General features: G+C 35.8%; 1 protein-coding gene across 2 annotated transcripts in view; it reads left to right on the forward strand.

Moving 5' to 3' along the window:
• Positions 1 to 275: 275 nt before the first annotated feature.
• LOC129231404 (tetraspanin-33-like) overlaps positions 276 to 14,199 on the forward strand; it is a 54,751-nt gene continuing 40,827 nt past the window's right edge. Inside the window, exon 1 of one of the 2 annotated variants that reach the window (XM_054865710.1) lies at positions 276 to 396. The gene's annotated coding sequence lies outside the window, so the exon portion shown is untranslated. Of the gene's footprint in view, positions 397 to 896; positions 1,019 to 14,199 lie in introns of those variants that run through there. The other variant, XM_054865711.1, reaches the window with a different exon arrangement.

A 14,199-nucleotide genomic window follows, 5' to 3' on the forward strand; every position in this document is an offset into this window, starting at 1 on the left:
TTTAAAAATGCAAAACGTCTCGCACTTGCGTGGTTTCTTCTTTTCAATCACTCCAACTTCCGGAGACGAACTTGAAAAGCAAGTGGTTATAACCATGACGATACTCTGTTGACTATGTTCTGGACAAGTGGTTTTGAGCGCAGCGAGAGCCGCTTTGGGTCAGTGAAACCCTGAAACTCAAGAAGAGCAGACCGACCTGCGCTCTTTGGATTCCTTTCTGAACAGTTTGAAGCAAGATGTTGCTTTTGAAAGAAGCATCTGTGCAAACAGGCTGGAGTATCTAACCTTGATACAGCAGCTGAGACCACACCGAAAAATAATCCTTCACAGCATCCGAATCTTCCGTTTGAGACATTTCTAATTTTCCGATCAACTATCTTTAAGAAGGATGATTAGGTCAGTATATCATTTTATATGTACCGTTGACGCTCGATTTTACGAACCTCTAATTGGCGAACAGTCACGATTTTACGGACAGGTTACCAAACTTTCCAATATGTCTTTCATTAAAACAATGCTATTCGATCATACGAACTCTCGATTTTATGGAGATTTTGCACGGTTCGAAACTGTTCGTAAAATTGAACGTCTACTGTACATTGTTGTAGTTATGTTTGTTTTGTTAATTAGATAATTAATGACTTAATTAAGATTTTCATGCTTTGATTTTTGTTTGTATAAATAGATACGTTAACTGACATCAAATATTTATTCAGTTGTACAAGTGACAAATCAAAAAACATGAGACGTTTAGTCATTCTTTTATTGCATTGTACACATGTTATGTTGCTCGCAACTTCCGCATTGTATTAGTTCAAGCTTACATTATTTTTCTCAGAACGTTACCCTTAGAAATGTATTAATTTTAGGTTTGGTGAATAAGTATTGTGTTTGTATTTTCCATGAAGAGGAACAGCTTAGTTTAAGCTGTCAACTTAACAATGTTGACGTTGAGTATTAAAAACACATAAAGTAAGAGGTGTAATACGGAATCAATTTACTGTTCGCCATTAGATAAGTAAGTTAATTTTCTTAAATTATAGTGTGGCTCTGATAACTTGAACTACGATGGACGAAGGATTCAACCATTCCATTTATTAATATGAATGTGAGGAGAGAGCCGGTTTGCTTCGCAAACAAAGAACTGCGATAGTTACCGACCTTGTGCCATATATGAATCCCTCCTCGTACTCCGTAAGCAGAAATGAACTCCTCCATCGTCAGGCGTCCTGCTATCGGAGCCGTATGTAAAGTGATTGGGCAAATATGTGTAAATTTAAGAAAAGTTAAATTGACTGACACCAGGCACTTGTCTGGTGTGCTAATTCTACAGTAGCTACCAGTTTGTTTGGCTCTCTTGGCTCCTTTAAGAGGTTTTCCGCCTCCAGCTCAGTTACTTCCTATTCCGGGCTGATGAGCGCTGAAAGCCACGAAACTGTAGTCTTCGGATGGAATAACTGAGCTGGCGGTGTACTTTATGTATATTATAGTGTTCGAATTAATTGGGACAAAGATATTTCTTCGGGAACTTTCAACTTGGTTGCCAGCTAGCTCTAGTGGGTTCCGCTGAGCAATTCTGTCAGTCTTAATGCCATCTGGACGACAGTTTTGACTGTTTAAAACTAGTCTAGATGAGAAAGTGGGAATATCGAAAAACTCTTTAATTTATTTCTATGAGAGGAAAAAGTAACATTTTCCATTCTTTCATTAGAGTGTACGAAATAGGGATGCAACGTATGGAGAGTTAGAGGGGGGACAACGCAAAGATAATCGGACTTAACAGGCACACATGGGGTAAAAAAATATTTACTGTGGTTAATATTGGAAAATTGAATTTCGGAATACTTCTCTTCTGACCAACAGTGAAATTTTTAGGGGGTTTGTTTTGAGGGGTATTTTTTATCTTTTCCGGGAGGTAGGTCTTCGCAATATTAGGGGGGTGGGTGCGCCTTTTCTCTTAAGGGGGGGGGGGGCGCACCCTTGCCTCTAGCATACTAAAATGAACGAATGCAAAATGTAACTTTCTCTTCTCACAGAAACACAATCTGAAGAAGTGTTCAATATTCATAATTTCTGATTTAAACCAGTTCTAAGCAATGAAAACTGACATCCAGATCGCATTAAGACATATAGCATAGCTTAGTGGGACCTGCTGGATTTAGCTGGCAACCAACTTGAAACTCCGCAAAATAATAGCTTTGTTCCAATTAATTCGAACACTATGCTGTCGTGTGCAGGTAAACGGCAGTATCTGCAGAAATGAGTTTTCTAGATATTTGAACAAATGTGTGTTGGATTCAATACTAACAATAGGGAACTGTTGGAATTAGACGTTTTTTCAGCGGAAATGAAATAAGCAAGCTTGTAAAATAAAGCTAACATACAATAGATGACAAAACTGCAAAAGAATAAAAAAATGAAAACTTTGCAGTTACTGCCTTTTACCTGCCCATGGTAGTATAGTATTATGTTGTAAACAAACTTAAGTTTTTTTTTTTTTTTTTTTTTTTTTTTTAATGGGACTGCGTATTGGTTTCTCACCATTTACAGATTATTTACATTTCCCAAAAACGGGCATAAATTTTTTTCATGTGGCACCTTTGTCCTTTGTCGGCTGATAAAAATTACCAAGAGCATTTTGACGCTCAGCGTTTCCACCAGTCGGAGGTACCTGAGCTCTCTTCGATGAGAAAATTCTCTAAGAATTTGATCTTGTCAAGAGGATTCAAGGTCAAACTAAGATTCAAATGATTTTTCACATTTCAAATACGACATGGACGCTGATAATATTCTGCAACTTGAAAAATCCACCAACTGGAACCGGGTTTGAACCGGTGAATTCGGGCTTAAGTGGCCAATGACTAATTGCGTCGCACTTTGCCGACTAAATTAAAGTAAGTTGAATTAATTCTTCAACTGCTACGTTGATGAACTGAAAAACCTTTACATAGATCCCTTAGCAGGAAAATAATGCAGTTTGTTGGAACCGTGCAATTCTGTAAAAAAATCAGTAGAATTTTTAACAGTTAATAAATTATGATTTATAAGTGAAAAAAATAAAGGAAATTAAATATTCGGCTAGACTTTAAAAGGAAGTTTGAAACGATCGACCTAATTGGAATATAGGAATTTTGAACCTCAGAAAACGCATAAAATTTAACATAATGACATTGAGGAATAAAAGAAATAATTGGAGGTCTGACGCAATCGTAGGTTGTCTTTTTAAAAGCTGGGGCGAAAGAATGGGTTCATGGATTCTCCCCTAAGAACTTTTCGAAACTGAAGCTTCAAAAATGCTATTTTAGACCATCTTCGATGGTGTTAGGGGAAGGGGGTTCGGTGTTTTCTTTGAATACTTTAAGAAATTTAGATAATAAAAACGTAACGTTAATGACGTTGGGCGAAGAGAAAGAGTTCAAAACTCCCTACGAAAATTTTCACTTTCGCTCCAAAAATGAATGCAATTTTAGTCAATCATCGATAGTTTTGCGGGAACTAGGGTTCAGGGTCTTCACCGAACTATTTCGTAAATTGAAGTTCCAAAAAAGCAATTTGAAGCTTCCTTTGGGAGGGATTAGGTTCGAATAACTCTTTCCCTTCCCCGATTTGACTACGTCCAGCTTCTTCTTCCTTTTTTTAAATTTGAATAAAAATGTGGGAAACTGTCCTTCAGTTTTTCTTTTTCAAAAACATTTGACGGTTTTGACTTTATGTAACGAAATTTTCAATTTCCTCCGTCTGCAGTTGAGTAGAAAGTTTAAACAGTTTGGACTGAAGTAATACTCGTATATTTCAGTGAGAGCTTAATTCACTTTTTCCACTTTTTATATTAAATATCATGCTTCCTGAAACTGTTGCTAAAATTTTGTTTTACTTTCGATTTTTACCTTTAAACATTTATGTAACTTTTCCTTTCAATATTTAAAATTTCTCTCGATTTTGATTTTTCTTGTATTTGAAACATGTTTTGGTGGACTATGTATTTTTCTCCACTTTGGGATGATTTCTGTGATGATATTTTAATTGGGAAAAAAAGTATTATAAATATGTTGACGGTAGTTCATTTTTATTGATTTATTCTATTACTTAAGCTGAGACTAGTCATTTGTTTTTGTAATGCACTGAATACTTTTTTTTTCTGCTAAAAACTGTTTTCGGTGGTCCTTAGTTAGGTAATCTAAATGATACAAACTCACGGACATTCTTAAGTAATATGTCAAGATTGATTTTTTTTTTTTTTGAATTCTAAAGACGAAAAAGCGTTTGGTCATTTATATTGATTTTCATATTTTTCTTTTCTACATTTCGACATTGCGAAGGTTTTTTTTTCATTACTATAACGAAAATGGCGGCTTCTTTTCTGGAAAAAAAAAGGGGGGAGGGGGTGGAAAGATGCACGCCCTATCCGAATTTTTTGTAGTAATTTTATTAAAATCGTGAAAGTCTTCTTTCTTTTGGGTGTGCGTGCGGAGGGAGGGGGCGGGGGTACTTCCCCCCCCCCTTTTTTTTTGTTCATAAAGTGCCGGCATTTGCCTGAATAACCACATGGCTCGTTTCTGAAATATAAATGTTAAGGTCAAAGTCTGAAATCGGCCAGCCAATTCGCCTTTTGTCCAACATTACTGTAAACTTACCAACCAATATTCGATTTTTTTTTTTTTTTTTAATGCTTTGGCCGACCAATTCACGAAGTGGCTTGGGACGTTCGACCAAAGGAGAAGGAAAAAAAAATCAAGAGTACTTCTGTGTTCAGAAACGACTTCAAGTATAAGTGACACTTCTGAGTTGAAAATAAGTTTTTAATACATAAAAATATGATCTCGTGATATACCGTTCTCATATTAAAGCCATAATAAAAATCATTCAATGAACGTATATGCTGTACCAACTTAGTAGCGTTGCGTATCGTGTATGAGTGAGCACAAAGGCAAATTGAGAACTGAATTTGTCAACTACCTTTAAGGATGATCCTTTGTCTTTTTCTGATCCATAGACGAAATGTTAAAGATCCCAGATCACATTGTCTCCCGAAATATAGCTTCAAAAATATGTTTTTTTTTTCCAAAAGCAAATGGCAAATTTAACGGATACTTAAAACAATCATGAAGGAAAATTAATTTTGTTGTTTAATATTATTTAAAGACAATCCTTTGTTGGCGACATCTGTCGAATTGACCTAACCTGTCAATCTACCATTATCGCTTCGGACTGTCGAGAAGGATCTCCGGTCACTTCCCAAAATGGGCGGCCAAAGTAGAATATGCAATATTAAATGCAAGTTAGCAAGTACTTCGGACTTTTGCCAAACCTTTCGCGCAAAACGTGAATTGGCTGGCCAATCCGTGAACCGGCCGAACTTTGGGATTTGGTTGTAACATAAATACTCTGGTGGACAATTGCTAAGGACGGATTCCAATGGGCTATGTAGTGCGTAAAAAAGTAAGTGTAATTCGATTTCAAGTGAAATAAACTAATGCCAGAACTCTAGAATATTGCAATGACGATAATTTATTGTGCTCTGAAATCCAGAAGGCGTTGAAAAGTGTTCAAAGGACGAAACGGTCATTTTGGGTAGAATAGGTAAAAGTGAATAAATGTAATTACCGCCTTCAGGCTTTGCGGCGTAAGATGTCAATATGGAATATGGCTACCATGGAGAGCGATACAAGCTTCCACACGTCATGTGATGCTTTTCCCAACATTATCCAGCAGCTGTTGGGATAATTTATCCCATTCTTCTGTCAGTCACGGATAAGGGTGTCCTTGCTTATTGGAGGGCATTGTTTACCAGCAAAACTGCTCTCCAAAGCATCTCAAATATTTTCAATATGATACAAATCTATAGAATGTGCTGGCCATCTGATGGGTTGAATATTTTGAGTGAGCTCGACACTCTTGGACGGCGATTGTTAATGACAAGTTACGTTGCCATCCATGAAAACGAATGTATCACCCACAGCACCACAGAATACGTGAACATGAGGCAGTAGAACAACATTAATGTATCACTAACCGTCATAGTCTTGTTTGGAAGCACACAAGCAGCGTACCTCGTACGGCTATTGATCATAATCCTACCCATACCATGACACAACTTGTAGGATACTAGTCCTTTTCTTATATGTTTGCCGGCTTGTATGCTGTATCACTTTCATGCCAGGTTAGTTATCGTCCACAATTACACGACAGACTGAACCTGCTTTCATCTGATAATAGTACACAAGCCCAGTCGACTCCTATTCAAATGTGATGCTGAAGATATCATTACAAACAAGCAAAACACTGACTTGAAGACAATGGGGTGTACAAAACAAGCTGACGGCCGTATAAACTGTTAAAAATTCAGGAAGATTTTCTGTTAATTGTTACTGTAAAATGGCGGACTTACAACATCACTGATTTTTACGGTAGTTTATACCGGAGAAATAAGCGATCCCAGCTCCAATTGGTTGCTGTGGCCTACCGAGGAAACCGTAAAATGTTACAGTAACATTTGATTTTTACGGTAATAGTTACTGGCAACATGGATGGCAGTAACAATTACCGTAAATTTTCCGGAAAATTTTTAATAGTGAAGTCTTACTGCATTTAAACGTCTGTCTACAGCTTTTCGGAATATTTGCTTGCTAGTAGCAGTAGGAAACTGCTTTGCTACCTCAGTAGCTGTGTTACGCTGGTTCCTTTCCGTTGCTAGCACTAAGTACCAATCTTTTGCTGACGTCGTATTGCGTACACGACCTCCCTCTTGACAATTGCTACACATTCCATTTGTTTGAAATGATTTCCAAGCACTAGAAACAACCCTGTGGCTGACGTCGAACTCCCTGGCAACATCTAAATTTTTCTGCCCTTCTTCAATGTGGCCAACCACACGACCACCTATAAAATCATCTAAGGGATGTTGGGAACACATACCGAAAAGTGCAAGTTCGTCAATTGATTCTTTCCCGCCAAACTTTGCTTTTGAACAACTATCGCTTATCAGCGCTATCACGTGATCAGCAACGTCGTGAGTCTAAAATTCGCATACTTACAACACGTCTTACTGTGTCCCGAACTTATGCTAATTTCCATATTCCCTTGCCTTCCATTTTGTGGTTGCTAACGCTGCTATTGCCATCCATCCTAAGCAATTGTCCACCATTGTAAAAATGGAAGTTTGTGTATGTGTGTTTGTTCCTTTTTCAGATCCAGTTTGCGTCGGATCTTTACCAAACGTGTAACAGAGATCCTTTAATGCTCAGGAATTTATATAGTGTTTTCTTTGTCCCAATGAGGGGAGAGGGGGGGGGGGCGAACCCATCCACTTGGGAATTTTTCTTATATTAATCCACAGTTTAAGCCGGATCGTTGCCAAATTTAGGTCAGAGGTCCTTTGATGCTCAGGAATTTACATAGAATTTTTTTCGCCCCTCTAAAAGGGGGAGGGCAAAACCATATTTAAGTGAGGTTTTGCCATAAAAACCGTGAAACGGAATGTTTACGCCCATTAATAACAATGACTAAATTTTGAATTAAAATAAATAAATAAATAAATTTTTAAGTTTCGAGTCATAAAATTGATCTTTTCTACACAATGACGGAAAATTTTACACGATTTTTTTTCTTTTGTTTAAGCTTGACTGCTGAACATGCGTCACTTGACACAACTTTTAGTTTCGACTTTCGAGGTAGATCGTAAAACCATTATCTTCGGTAAAACGACTGGCAACGTAGCTATGCGCGTCTATTTGTATCTACACCAGTTCCCAAACCTGTGTGTGTGTGGGGGGGGGGGGGGGGAGGGACCCCCAAGGGGGTCGCGAAGGATTTCTGAAGGGGACGCGGCATTATCCCTATATTTGAAAATATATTATTGCATAGTTGAAAAATTAAAATATATAGGGGAAAAATAGCATCATTTTAGAGTAGCATCAATGCTTGAGCGCTATGGCGAATCAAGGAGAAGGGCTATGGAGCTACAGCAACCCCTCCCTCTCTCATGCCAGAGTACCTGATCTCAGAACATCCTCTAAGATTATCATATGCTTTGGTTTACGTACTTAAATCTCTACAAATTTCCGCGACAGAGTCCCGAATACTCTCTCTCTCTCTAACATTATCCAAAATGGTCTAAAATTTCGTTTTTGGAAGTTCAATTTCGAATAATTTCTGTGAGAGATTCTCTATGCCCTAACCCTTATCCATGAAATGGATTTTTAGGATTTTAATTTCGAAAAAAAAAAAAAAAAAAAAAAAAAAACCAGGAGAGTGCCTGCTGTCCCGCTTCACATAATTAAAGATCATATAAAATTTCTTTTTTGGGCTTAAATATCTAAAAAGGTTCCGGGTGAGGGTCTCCGACCGAACATTTCCCCTTGGCATCAAAGTTAAGTTACAATTCTGTTTTTTAGACTTAAATTTCGAAAAAAAATTTTGGGAGTACCCGAGATCCTCACTGTAAAAAAAATTCGGAAACGTTTCTGAGTATATCGTGCAGCTGCGGTTCATGAAATTTTCAAAAACGTTTCTGAGTATTTCGGAATTCTCTTTCTGTAATGTCCGGAAACGTGTCTGAGTATTTCGGAATCCTCTTTCTGTAATGTCCAGAAACGTGTCTGAGTATTTGGGAATCCTCTTTCTATAATTTCCAGAAATGTTTCTGAGTATTTTGGAATCCTCTTTCTGTAATTTTCAGAAACGTTTCTGAGTATTTCGGAATCCTCTTTCCGTAATTTCCAGAAATGTTTCTGAGTATTCTGTGCAACTGTGGTTCATGAAAGTTTCGAAAACGTTTCCGAGTATTTCGGAATTCTCCAAACAATTTTCAAAAACGTTTCTGAGAATTTCGGAATCCTTTTTCCGTGATTTTTTCTAAAAAATAATTCTTTACTATAGTATTGCATGCCATATCAGTTTCAATTCTTTCATATCTAAGATCAATGAAACAAGCAATTTTGGAATCATTCGTGGATTTTTTTTTTCTGAGTTTTTAATGACAAATAGCATGGTTAACAGCATAACATATGCACAGTTATAAATTTTTGAAAATTTATGAAATAATATAGTAGTTTCATTCATAATCACAAAATCGTCGGGGGAGGGATGGGGAGTACTTTCTCAAAAGTGGGATTGTTTGTTAAACAATATTAAACTTCAGTTTTTCTCTCAATATTTTCAAGACAAAATTATCAACATATTGTATTTTTAATGCAGAACTTAAAAACATATCTTGTATCAAACTTGATAGCTTTTATTTTCGGATATAATTTGACAGAACTTACCTACACTTTGCGTTCCGAAATTCGTTCACGTCAAGTCAATTTCTTTGACGAACAAAGTGTACCGAAAAGTACCAACAGAGAAATTGATGAATTTAAATATGACACCAAAGTCCCTCTGCTGGAACCGTTCGGGTTTATTCTTCTGTTCTTGCCCTTTTCCAGTTTATCACAAATATAGATACGTAATCAAAATAGGTTACTGATTTTATTTTTAGAGTGTGCGCAAAATGCATTATATATTTTATTTATTAAAACATTGAACTCTATTACATGATTATTCCATTTCATATATACGAGAGTCCCCCCCTACACCATAAGAGTGATGGTGCACCCATATAATGATATAAAGCGCCCCCCCCCCTTAAAAAAGCAACCCCTTAAAAATGTCAATGGCACAGTCTGCGTGGTGAACGCCCCTCGTCTTCTCCCCATATGTGCATTGCATATTAATAACATAGTATTTAAAAAATGATCACTTTTAAAACGATGACATGAAATAATATTACTTTTTATTTCGGCATGTAAATACAGCTGTTCCATTTTTGCCACTGACTCATTCCTCCTGACTGTCCTACATTAAACTAGTATATCCATGAAGGAAATGTTATTTTCGGAACAACTAATGTCAAGGAATTTTTTTATTGTTAACCACATTTAACAAAATGAATAAGCAGATGAATTAATTGCATAACTATGTTCTTACTAATAGATAACATGGTCATTTTCTAATGGTATAAAAATTTGTTAAATGAATGAATAAATTATAGTAAAAAAATATAAATAATACTGGCACATTTTTTGTGAAACATATTACAATACTAGAAAATATTTGCATTACCATATTTTTAATGAATTAAACAATTGGTTTTTTTTTTCTTTTTGAACCAAAATGTATGTACATCCAAGTATTTCGAAATAACTTTTCTGTGATTGCTTCTCAAATATAAATCTTATTTCTTTTGCGTAATTAATCAGTTTCAGTTGGTTACAACAAATAGTACACCGCGCACATAGGTATGTAGGATAACTTTAAATTAATTCGATAAACTCAAAAACAGTTACAATTGGAGCCTCATCAAATGCAAATCAACAAAAATATAAATGTATATAACATGTTTTAAAATATTCATTAATACTTACAAGTGAACATGAGCGGAAGAAAATCTAAGTACCTCCATTACAACTGAATAAGTAATCCAAAGGGTTTCGTTTCATTAAGTATAAACACGGGTATTGAAACTATTCACGCTTGAACACACAATATATATCTCATCATGGTCGCATTGGAAATTTTAAAGAAACAAATGGTTATTAACTAACTTAATAGCTGCGTACATCGTCTAAAAAATCAAGGGCAGTCCAAAATGCAAAGGCGTAAAATTAGTTTCGACACATTTTACTACTCTCTAGACATGAAATAACAAGCAATCCAATGCTAAACAGTTGTTGACTGCAGCAACCATAGATAAGAAAAAAATAAGTTCTCGTTATTTCCGACTGATTGGCGCCTGTGTTGGAAGGATGAAATAGGTTTCGAAGCGTTGCGTCATCACTTCCTCTTCTAGATTTCTTGAAATAACAAAAAGCTTTCTGAATATTGAGGAGTTCGCTATTGGATGAAGGATTCCTACTATTTCGGAAACGTTTCCGATATATCCAGAAACGTTTCCGAAATTTGTTACAGTGCTCTCCTGCACACATCCTTAAAACTCGTGTAAAATTTCGTTTTTGGAACACAATTCCGAAAAAACTCCGGTGGGGGGGGGGAGAGAGAGGCTCCGAATCCAAACCTTTTCCCTAATGTTTACTAAGATGGCCTATAATTGTGTTTTTAGAAGGTCAAATTCAAATATTTATCGGGAAAAGGTCACCCGAACCCCTTCTCTTCCCTGAATTTCAACAAAGATAGTCTACAACTGAGCTTATTTAGGACATATCGTTTTCATCTTCGAAAATTAGAGAGCATCCTAATGCACTTCCCCCCTCCCCCATCGTTAAAAATCGTTTAAAACTTCATTTTTAGGTCTTTGAGAAATTTCAAAGGCAAGTGTTCGAGCTTGAAACGTTCATAAAAAATCCCCGAACTTCTCCTCCTGCGAACATTACCAGAGATCGGGCAAACTGCAATTTTAGAACTACAATTTCGAGCTGTTTCCGAGGGAGGACATCTCGAATGTTACACTTACGATTGTAGATCCATATTGTTAATTCTCTTTCTCCGCTTAAATAAAGCAATTCTCTTAATTTGATTGCTCATAATGCTAGTAATGACACCTCCTCCTCCTCTCCAAACATAAATCAGGACTCTTTCTATCTTGCTATAAATACGTTTGAAAAAAACTGAGGATTATCCTAACGCCCCACTCCCAATTGTTTGACATCGCGACGGCCTTATAAAAAATAGATGCCTTCATTCACTTCATTGAAAGTTGGAAAAAACCAAATCCTGCATTCGCCACTGCTAAGACGCTAGAATTTTGAAAGGGCCGAAATGTATGTTTAACAATATCGAGACTATTTTTCTTTTTTTTTAAAATTTCTGCACTTATTGTAGAAAAAAAAAAACACATTAAGCTAAAATACAATATTTCAAGCACCTTGAGTTATTATGTAATATATATGTGCAATGTCTGCGCATAAGCACACACACACAGATATATATATATATATATATATATATATATATATATATATATATATATATATATATATATATATATATATATATATATATATATATATACGGGGTCGCGGGTTTATTAGTTGGTGAAAAGGGTGTCACGACGTGAAAAAGATTGGGAACCACTGATCTACTCGTTTCGTCGCCTATCTAGGAATTATTGAAATTCGGCTCATTAGATTGCTGATAACTTTCTGAATTTTTAAGATATTCAAGTGGAATTTTATCATGAGTTGGGGAATCTAGTTGGGTTTTAGATTATGGAAGTTTTAAATTACTTTCTTTCACGCATGCACAGTGAAAAATTAATTGCTTTAAATGTCCATATTTTATCGAATTTTCAACATTTTAATTTCAAATTTTAGTGCTACACTTCTTTTGTATGCTGTCATATTTTCTGAAAGTTTGGTAAGCTTTGATGTTAAACTTTACGTGTTATGAGTAGGACTGTTCGATATACCGATATACCGTCATATATCGATACATATCTACTTCCGCAATAACGATATTTAGATTTCTATCCGTCCGCTATATCGTTTGAGAAGAAAATACGGGACTTAATTACGGAGAAATTAAAGTACTGACTTAAAAATACATTATCTTTCATAGCTCTGTGTGATGGGTGAGTGTGAAATTTCAAGATATTTTCTGCATTCTTCAAATAGGTTTTTAATTTTTAATTATAGTAAAATGGAAAAATTCACAAGGCCGCCGAAGGTAAATGTGGGCACCTTTGTCAGTTAGGTCTCCGGATCCCCTCCCCCTATAAAGTTCTCAAAACTTATACTGCTACTATTCAGAGCGGGGTCCTTCCAAGGACCCTGGCTCTCTTTCTGACAAAGCTGACATGAACTTTCGTAGGCCCATAAAAGTGAACGTGTATTGGTTAAGAAAGCATCCTAATGCACGAATTAAAAATTAACGAATTGAGATATCAACACGATTCATAGTTCAAATTAAACATAAACTATTGAATAAAATGTTTAAGAAAAATACTGAACAGAAATATTTTTATTAAAAAAATGAAAAGCGAAAAAATCCTAATAAGAATACTTAGGTCGCACATTTATCGCACAATAGGGAGCGCAACTCAATTTTTTTTAGTTCTGAAGGAATATAACTTTAATTCCGATATTAAGAGGAAAAATATTAACGCCCTTCATAACACACGGCACCATTGAAACGATCTGACGAAATCTCGCTTCGCCGGCAACAACGAAACTGAAACTTCCTAATTTTGCCAGACAAGCGCACATACGAGTTGACGGAACTTCTGGGTGCATGCTCGAAAATAGGGTTTTTACATAAGTTCTAGGCATTAACGTATTTGAAGCCGTAATTATTATAGCAAAGCGAATCCGAGCATACTTACGGTTTTACTTTACGTCGGTAGTTCATTGCTGCTCTTTTGTTTGGTATTTTTTGACTTCAGTTTAAGAGTCGTCATCAAATACCGGAATTGAAAAAGTGAAGAAATTTTCGTATTCGTTTTTCGGTTAAATTGCTTGTGTGAAATAATGACATTGATGAGATAATTGATTTACCTAATAATATGGATTTTGGGTTGGATCTGCTGAAGAAAAATTAATTGCATTTATAAAATCAATATTAAAATATGTGTGTATCGTTAAAAACAATAGTTTTAAATTTATTATATATTTTAATTAACCAAGTAAGGATTTTATTAATGCAAATTCACAGTTTGTCAGATTTTTGTCAAATACGGCCGAGAGGTCCTTTGATGCTCAAGAATTCACATTGGGCAGTTTTCGTTCGCAATCGGAACCCCCTCTCCATCCCACCGGAGGTTTCCTTTTACGAATCTACAGTTTTCGTCGGATTTTTGCCAAATTTGGCACAGCGGCTCTTTGATGCTTTGGAATTTTCATAGGGAGTTTTTCGCCTACCTACACTGTTAAAAAAAAACTGAAAATTCAGGTAGTTTTCTGACTGATTTTAACAGAATACTTCCGTAATGCTTCAAAACGTATTTTTTCCTTATAACAACGTATAAACATCCCGAAAAGCAATAACGAAAACGGAATTTTTTCATTTCTAGGGTTGCCGCTGTGCTTTACTTTGCTCTGATTTGCCTTCAAGTCATGATAAACATAACTTTATTGATAGTGCTTATTAATCGCACTGTTAACATTTTGCTAATTAAAAGCACATTTGAAATAACAACTCAGATGCTGTAGAGAGCTTGCTATTTCATGCCCGGAGAGTTATATACTCGCATGTCGTTGTTTATACGCC

The sequence above is a fragment of the Uloborus diversus genome, chromosome 10, assembly GCF_026930045.1.
Source record: "Uloborus diversus isolate 005 chromosome 10, Udiv.v.3.1, whole genome shotgun sequence".
Classification (NCBI taxonomy): Eukaryota; Metazoa; Arthropoda; class Arachnida; order Araneae; family Uloboridae; genus Uloborus; species Uloborus diversus.